This window comes from Lissotriton vulgaris, chromosome 2_1, assembly GCF_964263255.1.
Source record: "Lissotriton vulgaris chromosome 2_1, aLisVul1.2, whole genome shotgun sequence".
In the NCBI taxonomy this organism is placed as follows: domain Eukaryota; kingdom Metazoa; phylum Chordata; class Amphibia; order Caudata; family Salamandridae; genus Lissotriton; species Lissotriton vulgaris.
In genome coordinates, this window is record NC_141687.1 from 652,687,075 (window position 1) to 652,699,554 (window position 12,480).

The 12,480-nt window shown below is 51.8% G+C and overlaps 1 protein-coding gene across 1 annotated transcript in view; it reads right to left on the reverse strand.

The window, feature by feature from the left end:
- Positions 1 to 12,103, reverse strand: part of MPPED2 (metallophosphoesterase domain containing 2) — a 699,046-nt gene extending 686,943 nt beyond the window's left edge. Inside the window, exon 1 of the mRNA XM_086955812.1 lies at positions 11,797 to 12,103. The gene's annotated coding sequence lies outside the window, so the exon portion shown is untranslated. The remainder of the gene's footprint in view (positions 1 to 11,796) is intronic.
- Positions 12,104 to 12,480: the final 377 nt, after the last annotated feature.

Consider the following 12,480-nt stretch of genomic DNA (forward strand, 5'->3'; position numbering starts at 1 on the left):
AGGAGGTCTCATTCCGCTGCCTGCTCCTCCAGCTGGCCCTCTACCAGGAGGTCTCATTGCGCTGCCTGCTCCTCCCGCTGGGCCTCTACCAGGAGGTCTCATTGCACTGCCTGCTCCTCCCGCTGGGCCTCTACCAGGAGGTCTCATTCCGCTGCCTCCTCCTCCAGCTGGCCCTCTACCAGGAGGTCTCATTCCGCTGCCTCCTCCTCCAGCTGGCCCTCTACCAGGAGGTCTCATTCCGCTGCCTCCTCCTCCAGCTGGCCCTCTACCAGGAGGTCTCATTCCGCTGCCTCCTCCTCCAGCTGGCCCTCTACCAGGAGGTCTCATTCTGCTGCCTTCTCCTCTGGTTCTCTGCTCCCTTACCCTACTTTCCTCTCTCTCATTCTGATGTCTCCTCTGACTTTTAGACCTTCTCAGTGTTCGAAATGAGAGGGATCAGCGAAGCACGATGTGCCCATACTTTTTTAATTTAAGGAAAACAGTTCCTCTACTGTCTGTGAAAATATAACCATCCCGGGACGGTTAATTCCGAGAGGTGAAATGCCTCAGCTGAAGTGTAACAACAAAGGACAGGGGAAACCCTACTCACTTGGAACCAGGGTATTGGGTTTATATGAATTAAACAACAGTTCTAGTGGCTAATACAGATGCAATTATGATACTAAGTACGCACAATGGCAGCAAATCATGTAAAGACCTTGTCAATATCAGAGGGCAGAAGGGACAATCTACACACTTAGATTCGAAGGGTAATTTAATATATACAGTTCAATAGTATAAAACACTTTTTTACATTCAAAAAGCGCTACACTATGTGTGTTGTGCCCCTAAGTGAAAACATGAAAACAAAACAACATTCGGGATTATTTACAATGTAGGATGTACGTTTTTCATGCAGACGGACATCGACCTTAAATTTCATTCATTTATGTACAGCCTTAGTGTAAGATTGCAGTGGCTGTGAATAGGTCTGATCTGTAAGGTTTGTCGACGACGTTTCGACCCACTATGTATGAGGGGTCTCTTCAGGACTGTGATTGTGGGGACATCTGATTTCTTATGGCGCAGCTACTGCGTGAGTGGTGTAATCCGGTGGTGAAAAGGAATGAAAAGGACTCACGTGAGGGCCCTGCCGGGTTCTCACTGTGAGGTGAAGATAGCTGGCTCTTCTATTTCAAAATCCAGAAAAGGGGCTCTAGAAAGTCCCTGCAATGGCTCTGTGAAGGTGAGGTACTCGGAGATTCCCAAGTCCTGTTGATTAGTCCTTGTAACGGAATGATCTCTGACTTATACAGAGGTCTGCTGAGAATTATGCGGCCTCGGCGTTTCAGTTCCCGCTCATGGTGCAATGAGTGGGAACTGAAACGCCGAGGCCGCAGAATTCACAGAGCCATTGCAGGGACTTTCTAGATCCCTATTCCTAGATTGTCCCTTCTGCCCTCTGATATTGACAAGGTCTTTACATGATTTACTGCCATTGTGCATACTTAGTATCATAATTGCGTCTGTATTAGCCACTAGAACTGTTGTTTCTTCAAATCAGCTGAAGTGTAGGGCAGGGAGTCTCTCGTCCTGTGGAGAAGTGTGGCTCACTGGTTAGAGCAGGCAGACCCTGAAGCAGAGGTCAGACCCGGGACCAGAGTTCAATTCCCGACGCGGCAGGGTCTTGAGCTCAAATGTCCACAGACTTGATAATTCTCGCTTCGGTGCCTGCTCTAATCATGAGTTCTCACTCTGCAACTCTGGGCATTAAGCTTGCTTAATCTCCACAACGCCCCTCCCCCGCGACGGGATGCCTGGCTTTCACCTTGGGGATGCCCTGTAGGGGCTATCTCACAGGGAAAAGCCAGGACGGGTTCCCAAGGCAAGCGCGGAGATACCCCTTCGGGGTCGATTCTGGCGCTATATAAGAAACATAATAATAATAATAATAATAATACCTATGGAGGGGCAGACAGCTAAGCAAGCTTTCTTGCCAGGGCGCCTGCTGTCTGAAAGAAATTTAAATGTGCACAACGGGTCAATTTGCAAATGTAAAGGGTTCTTGGAAGCCAGTATTGGCTTTGATCAATGGAATCACTTGACACTTCCTGATGACACAGATTTATTATTTTTAATAGAGTTGGAAAGGAGTTACCAGCTGAGCTGTAAAGTGTGTGTTTTGTTTAAAAGGAGCATAACACAGGCCTCTGCCCCCCAACTATTCATCACTGTTTCAACCATGATACAATTCCTTGGCTCTCTGGTTACAGACACAGAACTCTAAATGCATTAACTAACAGAGGTTTCATAAAGTACGACAGTGCATTTCCCACTGGTTAACTTAACTTGCATTTATTTTACATTGAAGCTGTGTGTTATTTTTATATGTGCATACCTGAAGATGAAAGACCGAAAAAAGTTACAGCATGTTTTTTTTTTAGCCATGACTTTCATCCCACCCTGCTGCCTCTTTCCAGTGACAATCCTTTCCCAACCACCAGTATGCACCCTCCTACTCTGGCTTCTGGCCCTTTACCCTGTGACCGTTCTTCCAGCTCCCATCACACTGCCTTCTCTTCTGGCCCTCTACTCCATGACACTACTTCCCTGGATCCCACTCTGATGCCTCCTCCTCTGTCACAGTAGCCAGTGGCCCTACTTCCGGGCTTCCATTCTGCTGCCTCCTCCTCTGGCTTCTGGCCCTCTACTCTGTGACACTACTTCCATGGCTCCCACTCTGCTGCCTCCTCCTCTGGCTTCCGGCCCTCTACTCTGTGACACTACTTCCCTGGATCCCACTCTGCTGCCTCCTTTTCTGGCTTCCGGCCCTTTACTCCATGACACTACTTCCCTGGCTCCCACTCTGCTGCCTCCTCCTCTGTCCCAGTAGCCTGTGGCCCTACTTCCCGGCTACCACTCTGCTGCCTCCTCCTCTGGCTTCCGGCCCTCTACTCTGTGACACTACTTCCCTGGATCCCACTCTGCTGCCTCCTTTTCTGGCTTCCGGCCCTTTACTCCATGACACTACTTCCATGGATCCCACTCTGCTGCCTCCTATTCTGGCTTCCGGCCCTTTACTCCATGACACTACTTCCCTGGATCCCACTCTGCTGCCTCCTCCTCTGTCCCAGTAGCCTGTGGCCCTACTTCCCGGCTTCCATTCTGCTGCCTCCTCCTCTGACTTCAGGCCCTTCATTTCATGACCTTACTTTCCTGCTCCTGCCACTCTGCCTCCTCCTCTGGCTCTCTACTCCCTGACCCAACTTCCACGGGTGCTATTCTGGCGCCTCCTCCTCTGGCCCTTTAATCCATGACCATACTTCTCCAGCCCCAATTCTGCTGCCTGCTTCTGCTTTTGCCCTACTTCCCCAGGTCCCATTACACTTGTATTGGTTCTGGTTCCACACCCTCTACTCTTGCTCTTACTCCCACAGCTCATTTCTGGTGCCTTCTTTTCTGAATCCAGACCCCTACTCCTGCTCCTTCTGCCTCCAGACCGCCAAACCCCCACACAAATTCTTGCGCCCCCCCCAAGCTCTAATTCCACTGCCTTCCATCTTTGGCTCCGGAAACTCAACTTGCGGCCCCTGCCATCACGGCCTTCGTACCACTGTATTCTACCTCTGAATCCAAGCCCCATACACTCAGTCTCTCTCCTACTCCCAAGACACCTTCAAGCTCCTTGCTCCTCTAGCTCCAGACACCCTACTCTCTGTCCCTACTCCCAAGTCTGACACTCCCGGTCTTCTATTTCTGGCTCCAAGCTCCCCGCACTGTCTCTGCTCCTACTCTGAAGGTTCTCATTCTGCTGCCTTCTGGCTGCAGACTCCTTGCCGCCTGCTGCCACCTTACCCTGAAAAATCTCTGCCTTCTTCACCTAGCTCCTGAAAGCCAGCTGCAAGACCCCCTGCATCCAAATAAGCGTATGCCATCCCCCCAAAGATGAATCACAGTTGACAGCTCCCTGAATCCGGATCACCGCTGACAGCTCCCTGAATCTAGATTACATCTTCAAGCTCCCCGCATCTGGATCAAAGCTGTGAACTCCGTGAATATGGATCACAGCGGAGAGCTCCCTGCATCTGGATCACAGACAAGAGCTCCCCAAATTTGGATCACAGCTGACAGCTCCCCGAATCTGGATTACGTCGCTCCCCGCATCTGGATCAAAGCTGTGAACTCCCTGAATCTGGATCACAGCTGAGAGCTCCCTGCATCTGGATCACAGACAAGAGCTCCCCGAATCGGGAGCACAGCTGACAGCTCCTGAATCTGGATCACAGCTGACAGCTCCCCGAATCTAGATCACAGCTGAGAGCTCCCCGCATCTGGATTACAGCTGAGAGCTCCCCGCATCTGGATCACAGCTGAGAGCTCCCTGCATCTGGATCACAGATGAGTACTCCCTGAATCTGTCTCACAGCTGAGAGCTCCCCGCATCTGGATTACAGCTGAGAGCTCCCCGCATCTGGATCACAGCTGAGAGCTCCCTGCATCTGGATCACAGATGAGTACTCCCTGAATCTGTCTCACAGCTGAGAGCTCCCCACATCTGCTACATAGTTGCAAGCTCCCCAAATCTGATACTTTGTCTCCAACTGCACAACTGCACATATGCTTGCTTTCATCTTTTAATACACAGCTGCCTACTCCCCTATCTTCTCATACACAGCTGCCTGCTCCCTCATGTCCTAATGCATAGCTGCCTGCTTCCCTGTCCCTTGTCTTCTACTGCACAGCTGCTTGCTCCGACCAATCTCGTAATGCACAGTGCCTGCTTTGCCCACTCCCTTAAGCAGAGCAGCCTGCTCCATCATGCCGTAGTGCACACTTGCCTGCTACATTATCCTCAATGCACAGCTATCTGCTCCACTCATCTTTTGGCAGTTGACGGCCCCCTTACCACCTACTGCACTTTTTTCGGGTTCGCAGTGCACACCAGCCTTATTCACAATCCCCTAACACAGAGCTGCCTGCACCTCCCATGTTCTAATACACACCTGCCTGCTCCACCACCTTCTAACAGAATACACAGTTGCCTACTGCGCGTACTCTACTAATGTATAGCTGCCTGCTCCCCAATCTCTTGAAAGTTGACTGCTCCACCATGCAGCAGTGCACATCAGCCTTCTCCACAAGCCCTTAATACACAGCTGCACTCCCCCCCCCCCCCAAAAAAAAATCTTCTAATGAACACCTGTCTATCATGACACAGCTGTCTGTTGCCTCCATTCCGCTCCGGACCAAGAAATTTCCGCTCTCCGCCTGATGCACCGCCTAGCATCTTGTGCCTGTCTCGACCTCCACTGCCTGCTCAGCGGCTCCCAATGCCTGGTACCCGACCCTCCCAGTAGCCCGAGCTCCTTGACACCTCCTCTGGCCACGGCACCCTGCTGCCTGCTTCCCCTGGCTGCGGCCAGAGCTGCCTTCTTCCCCTGGCTGCGGCCAGAGCTGCCTGGCTGCTTCCCCTGGCTGCGGCCAGAGCTGCCTGGTTCCCCTGGCTGCGGCCAGAACTGCCTGCTTCCGCTGGCTGCGGTCAGAGCTGCCTGCTTCCTTTGGCTTCGGCCAGAGCTGCCTGCCACCTGTCTGATTTTTGTTTGTATTAAGGTCTCCCAGGCTGATTGACAGATCGCATCCACGTTAGTAGCAGTGCTCTCCGCGGTGCTCACCGCGAGCATGCTGTGCGGCATTACACACACCCTCAAAGCCAGCACCGGAAGCGGTCGATCCCTGCACACCCCATCCCTGCCCTGTGCTGATGGCGGCGCCCTGGCACACTCCGCACCAGGGAGAGATCAGCAGCTACGTCATGCTCCCTTACTGAGGCCCTTAAAGTTTAAAGCACCCCCGCGTGCAGTAGAATGAGACTGCCGCAGCACCATCCATCATGTGCCCCTCAGGCAGCCCTGGGCCCTGCACAAGGAAGGCGTAGAAGCATTCCTGGTGTACTCGCTGGCTGGTGGAAAGAATTATGCACAGCACACAGAAGAGGACGCCGTGTGGTGTGCAAGTGCCCACCAGGGAGCCCTGATGCCCAGCACAATGAGCAGTACCGCCCGCTTTAACCGAACACTGGGTATGTGTGTATGCATAGAGCACAGGACACTGAGGGTTAGATACATGGAACCCTGGCAAACCTTCAACTCACACATGGCAGCCATGGTAGACGGACTCGATATTAGGGTGCATTAACAACACAATGTCTTGGCACACCCCGTCCTCCCTGTGCGGCTCCGGCACATAGCACACACACACTGTATTCAGAGAGGCACACAACGCTGAGGAACTTCATCACTCTACCCTCCGACACAATCCGTGGTACCGGAGGCCGGCCCACACCATGCCACGAGGAACCCCCCTACTCTCAACCCTCGCCCCCCGGATCCAGTCTAGCCAGTCCTGTCACACAAGGTAATATGGGAGTGACCCATTCTACGTCCAACGTTAAGTGAATGCACACAGGGACCGCAGAGGTGAACTGCAGCCGTTTTCTACCAAAACATTCTTTATATGGGCTTTTGTCTGCACCGATGACAAATACAACTAAGTCCTGGAACAATTGTCCTCTCGACGTTTTTAGCACGATAAGATTACTTCTTACAGATTCCACAACTTATCTGCGAGGGGTCTTGGATCTTCCTTTCAAACATCTTGTCCTGAGGATCGTCTCATAGCTGCATTTCAGAAGAGACCGACCCTCAACGCCCTAACCCATTTTCCTTTTAGTTTTGTTAAGAATCTTATTGGGGAATCCGATCCAATGTTAAGGACAGTCTCCATTCTGTGTCCGTTTGTTAATAGGTTTATGTGGATTGATGACTAGTGAATTGTAAGTGTAAACATTTGCTGTGATCTGTTATCAATGCTTTTGGAGTAGCTTCCTATTTTTGAAACCCAAAATGCAATCTTGTTTCTTTGACTACAATATAATGAACTAAGAAATACACCTGCTTGCGTTGTTTCATTCTTTTTCTTGAACATATATACAGTAATTTGCTTTTCATTAAGTGTTGATGTTATTGCTTGACATTTATGAGGTAATTTTTAATTTTATTTAAATCATTTTTAAATATATCCCTTGTTGGTACTATTAGCCAACACTTATCTTCCCAAGCCCACAAGGATATACTGGGACATATATATCAACATAGTGAGTAGTATGACCAAGCCGTACACTGGCTACACAACACAGTGAGGGGTATCACCCACTCCATACCCTACTACACAACACAGTGAGGGGTATCACCCACTCCATACCCTCCTACACAACACAGTGAGGGGTATCACCCACTCCATACCCTCCTACACAACACAGTGAGGGGTATCACCCACTCCATACCCTACTACACAACACAGTGAGGGGTATCACCCACTCCATACCCTACTACACAACACAGTGAGGGGTATCACCCACTCCATATCCTACTACACAACACCGTGAGGGGTATCACCCACTCCATACCCTACTACACAACACAGTGAGGGGTATCACCCACTCCATACCCTACTACACAACACAGTGAGGGGTATCACCCACTCCATATCCTAATACACAACACAGTGAGGGGTATCACCAGTTCCATACCCTACTACACAACACAGTGAGGGGTATCACCCATTCCATACCCTCCTACACAACACAGTGAGGGGTATCACCCACTCCATACCCTCCTACACAACACAGTGAGGTGTATCACCCACTCCATACCCTACTACACAACACAGTGAGGGGTATCACCCACTCCATACCCTACTACACAACACAGTGAGGGGTATCACCCACTCCATATCCTACTACACAACACCGTGAGGGGTATCACCCACTCCATATCCTACTACACAACACTGTGAGGGGTATCAGCCACTCCATATCCTACTACACAACACAGTGAGGGGTATCACCCACTCCATACCCTGCTAAACAACACAATGATGAGTATCACCAGGGCTTTAAGCGGGCTGGGGCTTGCAGGTGCTCTGCAACTGCAGTTATAAAAAGCAGGTGCTAAGACGGGTCCCTATCGGGCTCTACATTTTTGCTCTCACCCTCAGGGTGAAAAACAAAGCATAACTGCGCAGCAGTACCAGCCTTCAGTGCCTCTGATAACTTCAAATAGACTGGTTAGAGATCTTTCACAGTCCCACCATTACAGAGCTGCAGCATTTTCAATATTATATACAACGAAGCCATGGTTGCTGCTTATTCATGTTATGCAACTAACAACCATTGGCATAGCCAATAGTACTGACTTGTTGTAAGTATAATGTTACTTGCTGTATTGTATATTTGGATGTAATGACAGAAATAGCAAAATACCAGTTGGGAGGCACACTTAGTTAAGAATAGATTTTCAGCTTAGGTGCTTTTAAGCCAGGCCCTTAATTACATCGGCCACGCCCCACTGAGAGACCCCCCAGTTTTTTAATCCCACTTAAGGCCCCGAGTATCACCACTCCATACCCTGCTACACAACACAATAAGGGGTATCGCCCACTCTATACCCTGCTACACAACAGAATGAGTACATGACCCATTTTATATCCAGGCAGACAACACAGTGAGGGGTATCAAGTACTTCATACCATTCTACACCACACAATGTGTGGTGTGAACCATTACATATTCGGGTAAACAACACAGTGAAGGGTACCACCCACCCACTCCATTCCATGGATCACAACACAATGTGGCATATGGGACACTCTAAATCCAGGCGCATAAAGCAAATGAGGAACTTGACCCAGTCAAACGCTGCCATGGTCAGGAGCACTCAAAGAAGCCCTAACGCACACTACAGTAAGGAGTATCCACCACTCGATTCCCTGGCACAGTTTGACACAACCTGGAACAAAATGCAATGGAGAAGCACAGCATTATACCCTCCAGGATGTAAAAGACGCACACTTCAGTGAGGAATCTTATCCCACCTGCCCTGGTTCAGCCTCTCACTTTGGGTAACCCTGGCACAAAGCACAATGAGACGCATCACCAGCTGTGTGCCTTGGGTCAGCTTGTCATACTAAGGGTATTTTATTAACGTGTATGTTTTTAAAGTGGATGCCATTACCATGCATTGTTTATTTATTTAAAAACAATGTATTAGTAGGGAGGGACCCACAAGGCGCCTAAATCACCCTTAATGTGTGGTAAATGCATTTGTTGTAAAAACACACACGTTGTAAACACATGCGTGCTTAAAAATGCGTGGTTAAGTCATAATGTGGTAAAAACCTTCCTTGTAAAGGTTGTTTCCCCATACCAAGTAGGCCTGGCACACCTCACCATCAGGGGATGCGGAGTGTGAACCTCACTATATTCTGCCACATAACACAAATGAGGAACCTCGCCCATTTTATGCCCTATCACAACCTGGTACAACCTTTGCCTGGCAGAGTATCAACCAGTCTGCCTACACGACACGTTGGCACAGCCTAAGGCATTGAGTACCGCTGACACAGTACAATGACGGGTATCACCGACGTTTGTTATACTCTGGCACCCTGGAGGCAGCTATGGCACACAGTGCAAAGACAAGGAGCGTATCTACCACTGGTGCAACAGGTGCAGTGACACCGAGATCCAGAGGCGCCCACTGAACCCTGATTATTGCTGTATTTTATCATTCAAACAGCAGCCAGTGGGTAGGTCCCTTTTCTTTCATGCGCTAGGGCCTCGGACCTACTGGCATCACCCAATATACAGCCCCTGGCTGCCTTCAGGGCATCAAAGAGCTCAGCGAGCATCACTCACTCTGCACTTTAATACATAAGCAACCCTGGTCCATCATACGAAGAGGACTTTCTCTCGGGACCTACTGGGGGAATACCCGTAGCACTGCAGGTGAGCCTACCACAAACCACAACGAGGAGCACTGCCCACTCAATACCCTGGCAAGCAACTCTCTCGAGGTAGCCCGGCACGCATACAGTAAAGGCAGCCGCCCAATGTCTACCCTGACACACCTCGGGCAGTTTTCGCCAGCACTGCTTCACAGCCCAAGTGACGTGGGCAGCAAGGATCTCACACCCTTCTCGTAAAGCAACAACCGTAGGGTACGTAAGAGTACAAGCAGGGTTAGGGTACAATCTCAGACACACAACATTTGATTCGAGCATTTCTGGCGGCCTTGGGAGAGTGCGGCGCCGACGGGGCGCAGGGCAGCCATGGCACACAGCGCAGGTGCAGCAGGGCCCCTTTCTCATCCATCGCATGGCAGCCCAGAAAGTCCTGGTGCCCTACACTATGCATAGAAGGCGGCACTCAGCGCATATCACCCATGCCTCGTGCCTTCTGCGCTGTTCGTGGTGCACAATGAGAGGATTCCTAGAGGCAGAGCAACTCAGGGCATGTCCCTGGCACTATATCCAACGGGCAGCCCCGGCACAGCTCAGCAGGAAGGCATTGGCATTCAATTATCACCCCTGCACACTCAATGCAGAGGAAAAAGCACTGTGCCTCAACCCGAGAGCCCTGCACTCCGAGGCAGCGGCTGCAGCTCCCAGCATCAGCGCAGAACTTCACGATGAACAGCAAACAGGAACCAGGTGACCGCCCCCTGCTACACCTGAGAGCACTGCACGGTACCGATGAGCACAGGACATCCATCCCTGCAGCTCCCCGCGTGCACAGAGCAGCGAGGAACTAGAAGCACCACCTGCCCCTGCTATGCCCAGAATGCACTGCACAATGAGGAAGCTCTAGTTCCCGGTTCAAGCCCTGCTTAACCCCAAAGCACCACGAAGAGGCAACAGGATCTCTGCATGTCCCCTGCACCACCCCGGGTGCACTGCACGGCGAGAGCAGTGCTTACCCCTGCCTCAGCCCGGGTGCACTGCACGGCGGCGAGGAGAGAGCAGTGCTTAACCCGGGTGCACTGCAAGGCGATGACAGGGAGCACTCTGCCTATATCCCCTGGTCCACCTCGCGGAGAGGAGACAGGGGTGCCTATTCCGTGCTGCTTCACCCCGCGTGCACCGCAGTGTGAGGAGGCAGCACCCCTCACACTGCGTCGCCTGCCGGAAGCTCCTAGGGCGCCCGGCACAATGAGCGCCGCCTGCACCCGCTCTCACCGCTGTCCTGGATTCCCTCCCTTACTACACTGACCTTTTTAGTTTCACTTTCTGAACGGCTCGCAATGCATCTATTCTCCTCCCTCATCCTCACACTGAGGCAGCCCTGGCTGAGGCGCATCCCGTGACCCCCGCGCCGCCCCCTCGGCAGGCTCGGGCCTCGGAGATCGTGATCCCCCGGGCGGCCTCTGGATCTCATCTCGGCGGGGTGCAGCAGAGGAGAGCCCGGGCTGGAAGGCAGAGGCGGGCTTAGATGTCACCCCCGCCCCCAAACAGTGCACGCAGAGCCGGGGAAGGCTGCTGGAACAAACGAGCTGCGAGCTTCGGATCAGCAGCCCCGAGCACCCCTCAACCTGACCCCGCTCCTTCATCCGGGTCTCTGGCCTCCGCCTCACCAGGCATCAGCCACTACCGCCGGCTCGCCTCTGTAAACAACAGAAAAAAGCATCCCTCCGGCAAAAACGCAGAAGAAAAAACAACAAACGAGGCGGGAGAGTGCGTGGGGACGTCCCAGCTTTTAATAAATGCTTTCCAAATGAAAAATACAATCCGAAATATCATATTTCAGGAGCAGACACTCCATGCCCCAGCCGTGCTTTTGTTGTTTCTGCAGCAGCAGCAGGGACAGCCCCTGCCTGCGCCCTCTCTGACAAGCAGCCACCTCTTAACCCAAGTCTTTGTGTTCTGCTTGTATTCCCCTCCCCTCTGGTGATTTATTCCCCCTTCTCTCTGGTTACCTCTTACCCTGTGTCCCGGGGATGTCCTGTGTTCCGCTAGAGAAGCTCCTCCATGGGAGGTTGCGCCCCGGGGTCGGCTGGAGGTGGAGGTCGGTGCCGGGAGGGCGAAACCTTCGACCCTGAAGGTCCCCCGGCTGGTCGGAGTGGAATGAGAGAGAGAGGGAGAATGGAGCAGCCTCGCTCTGGCGCTGGCATCAGCAGCTGTGGAGAGAGAAAGAGAGAGAGGTGCAGTGCGAGGGGACTGCCACTGGGGTCAGGGAGCACAGCACCGGGAACTCCAGGAAATGTCTGCACACACCGCCTGCTGCAGCCTCCTCGGGGAGTCGGCAGCGTCTGCTGCAACCCTTTCATTTCACGCATGCAGCATCTCTGCCCCTCCTCACAGAGAACCATCCCTCGCTCTGACAGGGCAAAAGGGCCAATAACTTTTCTTTCTGTCAGCGGCAGCCACTGCTTCTCGTGTGATCTATTCCTGTGTTCTGGCGAGGGCAGAATTCGGCGGAGAGAGCCATAGGAGTCCTTGATGTATCCAGCAATGCTTAGTAAAATCAAAATAAAAACACACATTTTCGGCACAGGCATTAGAACAGGTAAAATAGGAAAAAACAACACATTCTAGCTGTACTCATTTTAAATAATAGAATCTCCACGTACTTCACCAGAACAGATTCCAGGAGCTCTCCGGGGCTTC